Source organism: Malaya genurostris, chromosome 1, assembly GCF_030247185.1.
Source record: "Malaya genurostris strain Urasoe2022 chromosome 1, Malgen_1.1, whole genome shotgun sequence".
NCBI lineage: Eukaryota > Metazoa > Arthropoda > Insecta > Diptera > Culicidae > Malaya > Malaya genurostris.
Window position 1 is genome coordinate 163882345 of NC_080570.1, and position 18119 is coordinate 163900463.

Genomic DNA, 18119 nt, shown 5'->3' on the forward strand with positions numbered 1-18119 from the left:
TCTATATATTTCTATTTACAATTCGTATAGTAATAATGAACGAATTTGTCAATCTCTTCAAAACTAGGTCGTTTTGGAATATTTCAGTTACTATAGATAACCAATCACTATAATTTCGGATATGTTTTAGAAATTCGTTTTTTGCACAAACCAACCACTGAAGTTTCGAAGAAATTCTATAGTTTATCCTAGTTTGAGTCAAATTGTATGGAACCGTGATATTATCACTACGGAATATTATTTTTAATGTATATCGGAGAAATTTCTCTGCAAGTCGTCATCATATGAGCAAAGGTCGCATGAGTGCAAATATCACCACTGTAAGTTCTTTTTAAGTTCTATTTCTATTATTTTTGAAAAATTTGCTACAACCAAGCTCTGAAATTTCTCAATATTTTCTATTTCCTATTCGTATGTTATTTACCATATGAACATTTTAAATTTTCCAAATGAAAATTTCTTCCTACACGGAGTAGGGATTATTTTTTTAACTCTTGTTTTCCCTTGTGAAAAACGACCTCCTTCCGAACGAAGGGATTTTTTTTCGTAAAAAAAACTCACGAGTTGTTTCCTAACTAAAAACAGACTCCTTTATTATTTTCATCTTAAAAATATATGTACACTTTTCTTATTCTATTACTACACTTCAAACCTCAAAAGAGACAGACAAATATGCTAATTTTACCTGCTGCTTTACCTTTATCTTTGCGCGTCTCAATAGAGACCAATTGATATGGGTTTTCCCATTCAGAGGAGATGCAAAAGAAAAAATATATCTATTGCCTGTCTATACTGTGCGCCGCTTTTATCTAGACGCTACATCCTAACAAAACATTATACAAATTTTCTAACTCAGCCTATTATTTGAGGATCGGCCTGATTTTACGATTTTACTGACGGCCGTCTCGTCAGAAAAAATCTTCCATAAATATTAGAATTAATTCGAGCGTCCGTGACAAACATGATACCAGCTTGCTGTGATTTCTTTCAAATTCTATTTCAATTTTTTTCAAGGAGAAGAAACAATGTTTTTGATACGTGAAATTATCACTACGGAATATTATTTTTATTGTATATCGGTAAATTTTCTCTGCAAGTCGTCATCATATGACCAAAGGTCGCATGAGTGCATATATAAAGCCAACAACCACTTTAATTTCGGATATGTTTTAGAAATTCGTTTTTTGCCTCTTCAAGGCAATTTCTCTTTGAGTGCCATCAAACATGCACAAGAGAAATGAAAGACATACGACTTACAATTTGCAAATTGAATGAATAAAATACAGATACTTAAAAAGTCGTCATCATATGACCAAAGGTCGCATGAGTGCAAATATCATAACTGTAAGTTCTTTTTAAGTTCTATTTCTATAATTTTTGCAAGATTTACTACAACCAAGCACTGAAGTTTCTCAATATTTTCTATTTCCTATTCGTATGTGATTTATCATATGAACATGATACCAGCTTGCTGTGGTTTCTTTCAAATTCTATTTCAATTTTTTTTTCGAAAAAAGAAGCTATGCTTTTGATACGTGATATTGTCACTACGGAATATTATTTTTGTGTTTAGAGATCAAACCACTGCAGCTTCACAATATTACAATATGCATTACAAATTTATGATAATTGAAGTCCGCGTAAGTCATCATCATATGACCAAAGGTCGCATGAGTGCGTATAGAAAACTGACAACGACTTCAATTTCGGATATGTTTTAGAAATTCGTTTTTTTTTTCCTTGGGACCATCTCAGTTTGAGAAACTATGCACAAGAATAATGAAGGACATACGACTTACAATTTACAATTTGAATAATTTTCACTAAATAGTCGTCATCATATGACCAAAGGTCGCATGAGTGTTTGATTCTTGAACTGTAGGTTCTTCGCAAGCTCTTGTACACTTTTTTCAATACAGCATTGTCACTGAAGCTTCTGTATATATTTCAATTTACAATTCGTATAAAAGTAATTATTGAATTTGCCAATCTCTTCAAAACTAGGTCGTTTTAGAATATTTCAGTTAGCTTTAGCCCTATGCTCGTCGACTATCGATGGAATATTTTTGTTATAAGCTTGTCTATTCACCTTTGCTTTCAGGGTGTCAACGAATTGCACAACCTTTCTAATTGCCTTTCCAACAACTTGCCAAGAAGTGGAATATAAAAACAAGGCATGTTTCTTTTCGTTCTTCTTTATTGTATCGCATTTCTCACGTACATCAAGTATTGCGATTTTTACCGCGTGTCGATTAATGACACTTTTCGCGGTTTTTATTGTAGTGGACCTTAATCTGTAAAAGTGGCAACACTGTTTCGCATGGCATATTTTCAAAAGACACCCATACTAGTATAAAGATGTGTTCTATATCTATACTTCCAGTCGTAATTGAATGTGTTAGTGACAGTGCAAACTTTGTCTACCTCCATTTTGATAAATCTGATGCTTTTGGTACGAAAGAGACAATTCAACTAATTCTTTATGATGATCTGTAGCACTGAAAAGTTCTTTGAATTGTCACTACCAACAGGATCTGCATTTTGATCCGAGATAGTTCTTTGCCTGTACACTGATGACTTCAGCTGGCAGGCTTCTGGTGTGGTTTCGCTGTGTGGCCGGCCCGATGTTACTTTCGTGTGTGTCTTCCTTCTGTAACCGTTGCTCACAAAATAATAGAAAAAGTGACAAAATCCACTTTTATATCACTGCAGAAGCACATATTTTGTTCTCTTCCTCAGAACCTGTTCTGATTGGCTGGTGCTGAAATGGATCAAATCAGACAGGCTTTTTAATAGTGTACCGAAACAGTGCCCAACGGATATTGTCCTGATTGCTGGCCTTTTGCTATAATTTTTTTTATTTAGAGCACTAACCGGCGAGCTAGTTGAACCATATATCATAACTTGCATAACATAAATATCGGGTGATCGTGATGAATCACAATCTGAATTAAAAATCAGCTTTGGGTTTTATTAGATTATCAAAATCTTCAATATTCGCCTTTTCGTCGACCTGGAGCTGTTCTTTATATTGAAAGGTAATTTTCCTAGCAATCTCCATCACAAGACAATGATATTTATTGATAATTTCGTTGATTTCGGATGTTTGGTGCTGAAAAGAAACGTTTCTCTTGACAAATGACATCTCATCGTGTTGGAACAAGTCTTGAATGATAAATTATATTTTAATTCATTTTTCGCTCCAAGCAAGCAACTGTTTTCGACGCGTGATATTTTGTCACACTTCTCACTAAACCCTATAGCTCTTGGTGGCGATTGAATGCGATTGTTTCGCAGCCGGATAGCTCTCGTAGCGGTCTATCCACCTTGAAATCAATTTCACTTGTTTTCGGATGAGTAACAATTTCCCCCTGACTGCAGTGAATTGCAAGTGTTTTATTTTAACAAAATCTTAACTATATATACAAGTACTTTCCTTACAACAATTGTAAATGTTGCGCAACATTCTCGGTTTTCCTTTTCCATCCCATTGCGGGATCCTAGCTCTCACGGATACCTAGCTATGTCAGCGCGAGCATCTAGTTTTACCTGCTTGTTTACAAAGGTATTATTTACTTCATACATTCGGGTGCGCGGCTCAGACCGATCCTGTTGTTTACATATTTTGGCCCTTATCGAATGTCTAGACCCACTCTTTGAGCCATCGGATAAAATCCCTGATTTGATTTAATTATAAACTGATATAATTGAATTATTAAACTGGTCCGTAACAGGCCTCTTCGAATCAGGTGTAGCGAAATCTTGACTAGTGCTACCAGCCTCTCCACTTATGCCAACTTGTGACAGGAGATTATGAGAGGGGGCGCGTTTTAGCCGATTGTAGGCAGCATAAACTTGAATCGCCATGGTTTTACGGCCAGAGTCCAACCAAACGTGGAAAATGACTTTGACCTAAGCCCAACCTATTTCAGTGGGCAGAGGTTGGAAAATGCGCTTTGATGCAAGTTCACACAACACTAAAATTAGCAAGTCTCGATTTGCTCCAGACTAGAGCCAAAGCACAACTTGCGACAGTGTCGAACTTGAAGAATTCACTACACGCGAGCATACGCACACGGTGGTCACTGATGTTATACTGATTTATTAACAATTTCTTAAAGCTATTTATAATAAGAAAAGTGTTGCATTGAATTGGAACGTTGCGCAACATATGTCGCAACGTATTGTTGTTTTCTCTTTCCATTCCACATCGGGAGTCCTGGCGGTTCGTCCGCGTCCCTAGCTATGCATATGCGCACATCTGGTTTACATAGTTTTTCTGTCTGCTTATCTTATGCAGCTTGTTTACCGCCTACATCGTGCTGTCTAAAAAAGCCTAGCGCGCAGCGTTTGTAAATGATCCTGCCTGAGTGCAAAGTCTGATTCCTTTCTTAAGTGGAACGTAAAGGTTTTATTACTGTGGTCATAAAAGGGAGACCCTAATCTAGAGCAAACGTTTTCTGTTTTCTGACGCTTGGTGCTGAAATGAAGCATTTCTTTTGACTCGGATTTGAATCTGATGAAATGAATGAAATTTAATTTAATGTAAGATCTGCTCATGCAATTCGCTAATTTCAAGCTGTGTTGGAATAACTGCTTTATTTACAAGTTTTTGATTAGTTTACACTTTTATTAGGTCTGTGTTAGTTCCTTAATCTATAAATTTTCCTCTCATACGAGAGTTTTCGAAATAACGAAATAGATGTGAGCGTGAGATTTTACTCAAAATTCACCAAGGCGAAAGGAAAATCCAAAATAGAGAGTGATTCTCTTCTCACCACTCGATTAAGAATCTAGGCTGATAAATATAGTCCAGCTTAGATCCCTTCTTATGCATAGGCGAATAGAAACATAAGGAATCTATGCCATAAAGATTTTTTCTGAATATCATATTTCTTTTTTCGGGCCATTAACATTAGATGAAATAAAAAAAACGAAATAACTTTTATTGCACCTCACGATGCTGAAACAGTCTACCCGTAAACATCCTAGCGTCGGTCTATTTAATCTGTTTCTCTCCGGATGTTTATTTAGGATATCCTGCTTTAGCTGACGATAAGAAATTCTTCCGATTCGTTACAGATAGGATTCCAACTGGAAGTCTACTACATTTTCCATGATTTCATTTGCTATTGTTTCCGACACAGGAGGATTAGAGTGTAGAGTTTACCCTGTAATCCTAAAGGAAATTAGAATGTAGAGTTTACCCTGTAATCCCATTTGAATTTGTTGGTCGTACATGATTGACACTCTTTCTCACACTACTACTACTACCGTGACTTCCTGTTGGGGTGAAGCAGAAAATTAATAGGGTAAACTCATTATAGTTTGACCGGATTTTGGGATTTGGGTCTTACAATTCGGTCCCATAGCCTTCCATTGAATTTTATCCGGATCGATCATCCGGTTCGAGCGTAACGGGGTAAAAGTGCAAAAACAGCCCACTGCTATTGATTTTCATCAATTTATTACAGTGATATTATAACTACGAAATATCTTTTCAGTGTTTCTCTCTAAAATGATAGAAAGTGCAGCATTATTTTGACACGCCTTGGTAAAAAACAGTCGAAAAATATGATGGTAATTGGTAGCGTCATTCAATAATTTGACACTGGAAAAGAAATTTTAATCCAATGGAACAATAAATCATTAACAACCGAGCGCCTTAGGGATAGAAAGAAAAAAAATTAGCACTGAAACCAGTAACCATTACTCTAATTTTTACTCCGTTCAGTGTAGACAGGTGCCGATGATTGTGACATCTGTCACAATACAAAAAAAACGGCACCCGCCTACTGTGATTGATACAAATGTGGCTGAAGAGCAGACACAGCACGGAGTATTTTTTATGCAGTTGCAGAAAAGAAGTTTACTAGATAAAAAAAACATTTATTAACACGTGGGATTGTATTCAGTTAGGATCAAAAATGTATTCTCGAAAAATGTCTGAGTATAATGACGATCTTAGGTATAAGTCTTCCAATGTAGTAGTAGATTGTAGAACAAACGATAAATATTGTGTAGAACTAAGAACTAACTTTAAATTTACAGCTGTATAATAATATGAAAATGCTGACAATAAAAACTATCAACTAAGAAGCAACATTTTTTTATTATTTTATTTATCACAAGTACCATAAACGATTATTTCTGCCCAGTTTGGATGTTCCGCTATTGAATCGTGCTTTGATTTCTTAATAAACGAACTATTCAATAACTCTGGGGGAGTATGCTGTTCTCAGTCTTCTCGAGTTCGTGGTGGATCCTGAGACGAAATAGTCAACTGGTATGTATAGTACAATACTTCCAGACTTTAGATCCAGTTTTTATCTGTTCCATAGGACAAATGAATAAAAAGAGACATTTCAAGCAGCAAATGATGAGGAGGAGAGGAGTAGACGAATGTTTATAGTTGTAAATGTTGTCTGCGAAGTGAGATTATACATCATGATCAATTTAATGCGTTGGTGTACGGTTTTCGACCAATTATTTTTTGTATCATTTATTAATTAAAAAAAAATCTATGATAAAAATAACTCATTGAAATTTGCAAGTCTGTTTTTCTGTTGAATTGAAACTTTTTCATCTTTCGTACCGACAGATTAATACCTTTTTTTATATATAAAAAATGGGTACAGAATTCGCTCATACTTTAGAAAAATTTTCCGAAGCCAATCGATTCAGCTCGACGAACTGAGCAAATGTCCATGTGTGCGTGTGTGTGTGTGTGTGTGTGTGTGTGTGTGTGTGTGTGTGTGTGTGTGTGTGTGTGTGTGTGTGTGTGTGTGTGTGTGTGTGTGTGTGTGTGTGTGTGTGTGTGTGTGAGTGGGTCTGTATGTGTGTTGTCAACAAAGAGGTCCAGATCTCAGAGATGGCTGGAGCGATTTTGATAAAACTGGTCAAAAATGAAGGGTCTTCCCGTCACCCAGAACGCTATGGAATGGTTTTGAGATCGGATGTTTACTTTTTGAGTTATACGCAGTTTTATGTAAAAATTTTCTGTATTTTGACAATATCTGTCACAATTGACCTTGGAAACCTATTCTAGACTTAGATTCCGCACGGTAATAGCTATCCAACAAGCCATAGATTGTCAAAATCCGTCCATTTTTGACGGAGATATCGATATTATTGTGTAAGTGACTAAGTACCAAAAAGTCTGTGTACAGTATACTTTTTCATAAAATTTTGTCTCGGACCGATTTTAGCACGGTTCGTTTTTGGCAACATCATTGTTCGAATATGACACATGTAAACCAGATGATGGCAGTATTTTCGAGTTGATAGCAATTCCATAATTATATTGATTTAAACTGCTTACCGCATTAAATGCTGGAAGAACATAACACCCATATACCATTCGAATCAGTTCGACGAGATCAGCAAACACTTGTGTAATGAATAATTTCACTCAATTTTCTCGGAGATGACTCAATCGTGTTCTACAAACTCAGATTCATATTAAAAGTCACATTCTTCGAAACAAGTTTCCTGAATTACGTTTGGATCCGACTTCTGGTTCCGGAACTACAGGTGTGTTACTCATTTTTTCTCGTAGATGGCTAAGCCGATCTAAGATTCAAGTGGAATCTAGGAACCATAAAAGATTAAAATGAAAGGTCTTAAGATCCCATAAAACATCTCGCTTCTTATTCAGTTCCAATTTCTGGTTTGTGTGATACAGGGTGATTAGTATAAAAATGTCTATTTCACCTAAAGGTATCAGGTTTATCGGGTTTGTAGATTTGCATAGTCGATAACCAAATAAACTCATTTCAGTTTTCGATTCGGCAGGTACCCAAAAGTTTAATTCGCACTACGATTTTTCAAAGATGTCTACACTGATTTTCAAACTGTTTGAATCAAACGTAAACTATACAGCTCCTGAGGTGGATTTAACTGACTTCGGCTACACCGATTTTAGAATCCCAGTTCCAGTATGGAATCGTTTCTCAGAGCTCAATCGTTTTCTCAAAAAAGGCACAATCGAATTTCAAAACCAAAAAATTCAAATTAAAGGATTTATGTCCCATACAAAATAATTGAGCTTTATTCGATTCTGGAATTACAAGGTGATGAGATTTTTAAATTCATACCTATATAGAATATGACAATCCAAAAAAGTTTCAAAGTTGGACTCGAAAATATTGCAATTTATTCGTCACATTAATTGATGGCCATACGAATCGTTTTCGGTTATGCTAGTTCCTGGAAACCGGTTCAGGTAGTACCGTAAATTCTAAAGTGGAACTTATTTCGACATCTCATGGAACGTTCAATCGATTATTACTCGTCTAGATTTAAATTCGAGCCGATTTGCAGTTTTGACATTGCCGCTTGAAACGACGGTCATTAAAATAATGTCATGAGCAGTGATGCGAACGGTACCGGTAAAATACATTTCTTTCCCTACATTCTACACACTCTGAGTGCTACCGCCTGCTACAACTGCTGGTAGATACATTTACTCTAGAGAGTGTACCAGCGACGATGAGAACGGTGAAGGTAAAAATATATTTTGTTCTGCTTCATTCTACTCTTTCTTAGGTTTACAGCATTCTACAGTAGGCTGGGCGATACATTTGCTCAAAGCTACCGCCGCTTTTAAAAATGTAATATAGCTTTCTACCGCCGTCGAAAAAACTTTACATTGTTCGCTCAAAATGGTAGCGCACGTGTTTACATTGAACGTTAACAAATGATTACTAGTTATTTAATATATAAACATTATGTGTTGACGATTTTTTTGTATTTTTCAAAACCAGATTATATTTTATTTAAATAGTTGATCGTTTGATATTCTTGATGATCTTCCCGAATGGTGTAATGAATTATTTGTTTTCAAGGCCCTTTTCAAATGAAGAATTCAATGCTTTGCTGCATTGAAACGTACTGATTAGATTTTAGCAGATGAAAAAGTAAACAAAGAGAAACAATTTACTTTTGTGACCTTATGAAATGGTTACGTCGACTTGTCATTTTTTTCCCTTCATTAGCAGTGAACGTTGTTGCTCCCAAAATCGTTTTTTTTTAAAGCAATTCGTAATCGTGAAAAATGACTGATTCATCGAAAATAAAGCGTTTTTATCGGGACATAGCCAATGATTGTTATAAGTGTGAAGATGATTATATAATTTGTAACATCGATTCTACTCGAATCTGCACGTACAAAAAATTAAGAAGTAGTTATGATCCCGGAAATTTTGTTAAGCATTTACGAAATGTGCATCCGTAAAAGCCTCTGGAATACGGACTACTGAAGCAAGGATATGCACCAGAAAAGAAAAGGAAAATTCTTAAAACATCAATAGCACTCGACAGACAAGCTGGGGTTGAATCTTTGGTAAAAATGGTATCACTTCATCACTTGCCCCTATGCGCCGTTGAATGGGAAGGTTTTCGAGAACTGCTAGATCCAATTTGCGAAGCACTTAAATTTAAAATCAATCGAGACAATATCTCTCGTCATATTGAACAATGCGCAACAAATATTAGGGAAAAAAAGGCGGGTGAGTAATGTCAGAGACATAACTGGATGTCGTGAATACGAAAAAACTGACACGCTCCCATCACTTTTCCGAATATCAGTTAGTTGATTGATTGTATGAATTGTGCAAGCTTTCCTCTTTTTCACTAATAGAATTTGAAGCGATACACCTACATTAAAGTACAGTTTAGTTACATTAAACAGCTACTATTCTACAACTATATATTCCAAACTTGAAACAATTCCTTTTTAATTTGCTAATATAGGAAGCTAGGTACGACAAATTTGTAGTTTATTTTTATTGAAGCTATGAAGTTCGAAGATATCTGATTCTTCTCGAAATTTCAGTACGAGACAATTGCAATGGCCTGGTCTGAAATGTATCTACGATCTTCGGTATGCAAGAGTGATTCTAATAATAATAATAATAATGATAATAATAATAATAATAATAATAATAATAATGATAATAATAATAAAAATAATAATGATAATACAGATTGATCTGTATATATGGCAACCCTGTTTCGCAAGGCATATTTTCACACGACCCCATACTAGTATAAAGATGTGTTCAACATCATCATTTTCGCTTTCGCATTGCCGTTCGTAATTGAATGTGTTAGTGACGGTACAAATCTGCTTTTCTACCTGTCTTCGGAGCCATCGTTCTGACGGTGTCTCGTACGTACAGAGTAGCTGCTTTAACTTAAATGACGCTATTTCTCACATCACATTTCCTTTTATACGTGCTAGTGGTAGCACGGTAAGACGTCCCATTTGTTAGAATTCCTTTCCTATACGCAGAACGGGAAACAGTGAAACAATATAAAAGAGAGAGTTAGCAGAGCGGCAGCCAGTAATACTGAATGGGTCGTCGAGCTGTGGAGGAACAATTAAGGGCAAGGCAAAGTCCCGCTCAAACCGTGCTGGTCTGAAGTGCCCAGTTGGCGGCAGAATCCATCGTTTGCCTCGGAAGGGGAACTACGCCGAGCGTGTCGGTGCCGGTGCACCGGTCTATCTGGCGGCAGTGATGGAGTACTTGGTTGCCGAAGTGTTGGAGTTGACCGGTAACGCTGCCCATGACAACGAAAACGAAAATCATCCCTCGCCATCTGCAGCTGGCCATCCGTTGAAAACCCCGTCCTTTTCAGGATGACCACATCACTGTGATAAAGAAATATTTAGAATTGCTTTAAGTTTAGCCAGTTCTGATACGCCTGGAAAGTAGAATGCGCAAATCAAGTGGAAACATTTGTTCTAACAATTTTTGTTTTCGGCCGCATACTAAAGTACTCGCGACAAAAATACATATTGATCTGTGGCAACTCTGTTTCGCACGGCATATTTGTAAACTAGTATAAAGATGTGTTCAAAATCATCACTTTCGCTTTCGCATTGCCGTTCGTAATTGAATGTGTTAGTGACGGTGCAAATTATTTTAACTCCCATCTTGATGAATCTTTTGGTAGGAAATATTGAGATCTGAGATGGTTCTCGTGTGTGTCTTGTTTCGGTAATGGGCCTTGCTGGACTTTTTGGCTGCCTTTTTCGGTGGCATTGTGCTGACGGTGTCTCGTGCATTCATATCGGGAAACAATGAGACGACAGGTCCTCGATGTTGCTGTCGTGTGTCTTGTTTCGGGAAGAGTTGCTCAGCAAATGATAGGAAAAGTGAACCATTCAACTTTTATATGGATGCTCTTGTATAGATACAGACATCTCGCGTTCTGATTGGCTGGTGCTGTCATGGGTTAAATCAAACAGGTTTTTCAATAGTGTACTATTGAAAAACTTCAATATTGTTGTAATACACGTTCAAGTTGAATATTTTCGATTCTATTGGTAGTTAGATTATACAAATCCTTCTACAGATCACTGAGCTATGAGCTTTCAAAATACGAGAAAGGCAAACGCGCCATATGAATTATCCTCTTTGATACTCGTTTATACCAAACATTTCAGAAAAGTTTAATTGTGAACTATTTAAGAATATGTCACACAACTGAAAGTTTTATCATAAAATTGTGATCATATTTCCGATGGCATGTAGCAAGAATTATGTTGATTCATTAGATATAACATGAGATATTCACGATCAAAAACTTATCACTCTCTCAGAGGGTAAATTTTGAAAAGGCGCCCCATAGTAAAGTAAGTCGTATTCACGACAAAATTGCAGCTGAAATGCAAGGTCGATTAATATGCATTAAAGTCGACTCTGCGACCCGATATGGCCGTCATGTAGTGGGCATAAATGCGCAATTTAATAAAGATGATACTGTGATTATTAGAACCCTAGGTAAGGCTATTTTGATTTGGCCAAAGTAGTATAAGCATATAAATGATTTGTTTTGTAGCAATGATGGAAGTTAACTGTCGCCAGACTGGTAAATTCCTAAAGTAAAAATTGATTATGTACTGAAGATGTACGGAGTCGCACAAGTCATTCCTATTGTGTATTTCGATGAGGTTTGAGCTTTCCATACAAAAAACATCACTTGTTCGAAATGCAGAATCACATTTTTTACATTAAATCAAAACATTTCGAAATGCGGAAAATGGAAATCTTTCACTCAATCTAAAAACTTTAATTCGATCTAAATACCAAAAAAAATGATTTTTTTATCTTCATTTATATAACGGTTAAAATTATTTCACACCGGAGAACGAATAAATTATTATTTCCGAACGAATGGCCCTTCTATTTGATTCGAAGACTGCGAGAAGCGATCTAACCACCTCAAAGATATCGATGTTAGTTTCATTTGAAATCTTCTGTGACCATTACTTTTTAGGCTTCCCGAATAGGAAAACGGTAACCAGTATAGCCGAGTTCAGTTTACTTGTCCAACCAACAAGCCCTTAAAGCATTCATTGACTAGTCACACGTGCGAATACGTGAAAGTCATCTTCAAAATAACGAACGAAATAGGCAATGTGCAGCGCCTACCGTAAAGTACATTTTCTATCGCACTTATGTACACTTTTCTACAACGGCAAAGTACTTTTTTCTACCGCCACGAGCTACTTTTTTTGTGGTACAGTAGCGCGAACAAGGAGGCAGTAAAATGTGGAAAAATATAATTTCTACCTACTTCGAACGGCTATGATTCCAGCCGTAGTTTTTTACGCGATACTGCTTCGCTCGCCTACTGTAATAGAATTTTAGTTTGGATGCATCAACGCGGTACAGTAAGAAAAATTAAAAACCCTTCTTAATCCACCTAGTGGTGTGATAATGCCTTTCTCTTCTTTCATGACAGTCTCATGAAAATATGTTTCATACATTTATAAAATAATTTTAGACGCCAATTGATTCAAATTGATTCGAGTAGTTCACAAAAGCATGCTTCAGTGTTTATGTCACACAGTCAGCATCATTTTTCCAAACTAGTGCTTGACATTTGCGATGCCTATTTGTATGAGAACAGTGATGCTAATCTAAAATAAAAAAAGCCTTCTTAGTCCACTTAGTGAAATTTTCATATATCTTGAAAAATCACCATAGGGGGGAGTACATGAAATTTTCGAAATCGAAAAAAAATTGTTGATGCCAAAAGGCTTAGAATTGCATGAAACGTCGAGATTTAGTGTCATCTCGAAAAAATTTTTTTTTGAAAAAGTCGACTTTTTGGGACTTAGAAAAAATATGAAAATTTTTCTAAGTCCCAGAAAGTTGATTTTTTCAAAAAAAATTTTTTTCGGGATAACACTAAATTTCGATGTTTCATGCAGTTTTAAGAGTTTCGGCATCAAAAAAAATTTCGATTTTGGAAATTTCATGTACTCCCCCCTATGGTGCTTTTTCAAGGTCGAAAATTGTCAAACCTTTACCACCGGGCAGCACCCCTTACGCATGTCCGATTTAGGTCAAATTTTGCATGAAGGCTTTTTTCGAGGTGCTTAAACTTTTGAGCACTAGAACTTAACGAAAATAGAGGTGATCCTAAAATTTTGGCACCCATATATATATAAGAGCGGTAAAAATCAATGTGTTTTGTCGGTTACGTCACTTATACCATCATATATCTGGAACCAAAAGTCACAACCATTTGATCTTCGAACTTGATCAATGGCCCGACAGTAGCTTTCAAACGAGCCCAAGTTTGTTAAAATCGGTTCAGTTATCTCTGAGAAAATTGAGCGCGTTCAAATACAACGCTTTTTGTCGGTTACGTCACTTATACAATCATAACTCCGGAACCAAAAGTCACAACCATTTGATCTTCGAACTTGATCAATGGCCCGACAGTAGCTTTCAAACGAGCCCAAGTTTGTTAAAATCGGTTCAGTTATCTCTGAGAAAATTGAGCGCGTTCAAATACAACGCTTTTTGTCGGTTACGTCACTTATACAATCATAACTCCGGAACCAAAAGTCACAGCCATTTGATCTTCGAACTTGATCAATGGCCCGATAGTACCTTTCAAACGAGCCCAAGTTTGTTAAAATCGGTTCAGCCATCTCTGAGAAAATTGAGCGCGTTCAAATTCAACGCCTTTTGTCGGTTACGTCACTTATACAATCATATCTCCGAAACCAAAAGTCACAGCCATTTGATCTTCGAACTTGATCAATGGCCCGATAGCAGCTTTCAAACTAGCCCAAGTTTGTTAAAATCGGTTCAGCCATCTCTGAGAAAATTGAGCGCGTTCAAATATCTTCTAAAAGTGCACACACACACATACACACACACACACACACACACATACACACAGACATTTTCCGATCTCGTCGAACTGAGTCGAATGGTATATAACACTATGGGTCTCCGAGGCTCCGTTCGAAAGTCAGTTTTTCCAGCAATTCTAATACCTTTCTATAGAGAAAGGCAAAAAGGTAGATGTGGGTAAGCAGACTACAGTAATAAAAATGGGAGGCAGTTTGCATCCTTGGTCATGAGAACTAAAACACCGAAGAATATTCATGCAAAAAACACATGCAGATGATAAAAAAAAGCGTATCATCTCACTGCTAGGTGGATTAGGCACGTTTTTACAATTCAAATTATACCATAATTAATTTCAAATAGATACATCACTCGCAAGAAATATTCACGATCAAAACCGCGGATTCAAAAGTTCTTTGACGTCTGTGTAACACAAAAATTTGCTGGAGTTGCAATCTCACGCTCCACGTTTGTCGAACTACGTGGGTTTCACGAATCCCGAATTAGGACGAATCCTGAAACATTCTAACTAACCCTCAAGTTAAACTGTAGTACAATTCATTTGTTTATATTTCAATGTTTATCATTTTAACCATAAAAAAATACATCCAGATTCCCCAGTGAAATAGTAATGTAGTTGAGCAACTCGCAACACCAAAAGCGCCAACTGGTGAAAAAAGTTGACCCGTTTCTCACTAGAGGTGCTGTCAGTGTCTCCGTAAAGTGGGAAATCTGGCTTTATTTTATTTATGTCTTAACATTTATCGAAAAGTTCCCGCTTAAATTCTCCACGCCAAAAAGAATCCAGAAAAATCATTCCAACACATTTTCGCAGCGCTGCCCACAGAACAATGTCAAGGCGTGCAGATAGAATTAAAATCCCAACTTCCAAAATTTTGTGAAAAATATGAAAAATTTTGACAGGTCTCACATGAATTGTGTATTTATTTCTTTGTCCGATTTTCTACCTATCGTGAAGTTTTATCTACCTGTTCGAAAAATTGTAACCTACTGGTTGCTAACAATCGACATTGGTATTAGTGAAATTTTTTAGATATGCCCTAAATATCCTGATGTGATGTAAAGTCAGCGCTATTTATTTAGCGAAATATTCAATATTGATCGTCATGCTATCAATTAGGCCTACCAGCCGCTATTTTAGGTATAAAAATGATCTGAATAATATCAAAATCATCGTTTGTCAGTGCCAAAAACTCATATGAAATATTAAACCCAGGTTAATTTTAATGAATCCAATTTCAAACAACATCCTGCCGGGTCAAGTAACCAACGGTTCAAAACCGTCACCGAATTTCTCGTCCATTCGTCTGTATCTTTGCATCCCATGAATGTATTATATCTACCTGTCCGCAAAATAACAATGGACACTAGTGTGAGTGAACTGAAAATTGCAACCGGCCGGCTACCTTCGACATTAGTGTGAGTGGAAGCATCTACCTACCGGTTGTGCCATATATAGCCTACTGTGCTCCGATGTGAGTATCATTCGAAGAATTACCATTCGTTAAGTATAATCAACGAAACAGTGAACGTCAAATTGACAAAAGTGTGCATGAATAAAACTTCAAAACTTGGTGTCAGCAAATCGTTAATAATGTGTGCCGTGAATTTTGCAGAAAATTCCGTGTTTAGGCTCTCAGTGTACATTTGTGTAGTAAATAAATAATCGAATTGAAGAAAAATCTGTATTGGTGATCCACCTTGTTACTCGTGGAAACCTCATGATAAGGGATTTTGAACAGTTTACCATCCATATCAAATAGTAGTAAATTTAAGAGTGCTGCACAATGAGGCAAGTGTTCAGAAAGCATCTATTCTGTTGATGGTTCTTGATTCATTATTGTGATCTTGTTTTTGTTTACTTTTACAGAACGTTACAATTAAAACTGATCTACGTTAAGATGGGAGTATTCTCGCAGCGCCACCACAACGTTATCACCACATGGATAGGAAAAATAGTGGAAACTAGTTTACCGGCTCGAACTACGACTACTGTAGCTTGATTTTGCCATCATTCGAGCCGGTCGGCTGCATAAGAATAATGCCAAGTGAAAATGCTCCAGCATTGGCAACGCATCATGACAATAAGTTCGCATTCGAAGGAAAGTAATCTCGCATGAGAATAAGTAATGATTTCTTGAGAAATCGAAATAATTGGAGACAACAGTAACATGCCATGTTCAAAGCAAATAAGGGACTTACATACTCTATAGAAGTTTCTTTAAAAGTCGTCATCATATGACCAAAGGTCGCATGAGTGTGAGTCTTGTAGAGTAGGTTCATTACAAGTTCTGGTTAATTTGCTTGCAATACGCATCAACAGTCCAACCGCTGAAGTTTCTCTATATATTTCTATTTACAATTCGTGGAGTAATAATGAACGAATTTGTCAATCTCTTCAAAACTAGGTCGTTTTAGAATATTTCAGTTACTATAGATAACCAATCACTATAATTTCGGATATGTTTTAGAAATTCGTTTTTTGCACAAACCAACCACTGAAGTTTCGAAGAAATTCTATAGTTTATCCTAGTTTGAGTCAAATTGTATGGAACCGTGATATTATCACTACGGAATATTATTTTTAATGTATATCGGAGAAATTTCTCTGCAAGTCGTCATCATATCACCAAAGGTCGAGTGCTTATAGAAAACCTACAACTACTTTAATTTCGGATATGTTTTAGAAATTAGTTTTTTGCCTACTCAAGGCAATTTCTATTTGAGATGTGCTATTAAACATGCACAAGAGAAATGAAAAACATACGACTTACAATTTGAAAATTGAATGAATGAAATACAGATACTTAAAAAGTCGTCATCATATGACCAAAGGTCGCATGAGTGCAAATATCACCACTGTAAGTTCTTTTTAAGTTCTATTTCTATTATTTTTGCAAGATTTACTACAACCAAGAACTGAAGTTTCTCAATATTTTCTATTTCCTATTCGTATGTGATTTATCATATGAACATGATACCAGCTTGCTGTGATTTCTTTCAAATTCTATTTAAATTTTTTTCGAAGAGAAGATGCAATGTTTTTTATACGTGATATTATCACTACGGAATATTATTTTTGTGTTTAGAGATCAAACCACTGCAGCTTCACAATATTACAATATGCATTACAAATTTATGAAATTGAAGTCCACAAAAGTCGTCATCATATGACCAAAGGTCGCATGAGTGTTTGATTCTTGAAGTGTAGGTTCTTCTCATGCTCTTGTAAATTTTATTTCAATACAGCATTGACAGTCACTGAAGCTTCTCTATGTATTTCTATTTACAATTCGTATAAAAGTAATTAATGAATTTGCCAATCTCTTCAAAACTAGGTCGTTTTAGAATATTTAATACCTGTTCGCTTCTAGTCAGTGACGATATCCTGCGCAAATAATCCGCTAAGAAACTAGCAGCGCATACAGCGGAGTACGACTTTATGCTGATTACGGTTCTTCCGCGGACAGTACCTAAGGAAGGTGAATAAAGTTTTATTTAATCGATTAATGATACTTAGCCAATTCTCTTGTTCGAGAATTCCTTTTGTCCTTTTATCCCGATGTGGTCCTGGCGAGCTGGCTTCTTTGTACGATGGCTGGTGGTGACGTCCTTTCCAGGACTTGATACTTTTGAAGAGCAACAAAACTACCCTTTTGGGTTCTGATCTAAGACTGACTCACTTCTTGGATGTGAAAATTAAGACTGACTCACTTATTGGTACTTTGTTTTCGGCCAATCTATTTCTGGTTGTTTTAGGAATTCCGGTCCATGATACCATATACTTTTTCCTGTCACCTGTTTCGTTGCCTCGTCGGCAGGGTTTAAGTTTGATGGTACCCATCTCCACTGCTGCATAGTTGTTGTTTCTAATATCTCACCGATTATGTGTGACACGAATTGCTTGTACTTCCTTTGCTCGCTTCTTATCCAGGCTAG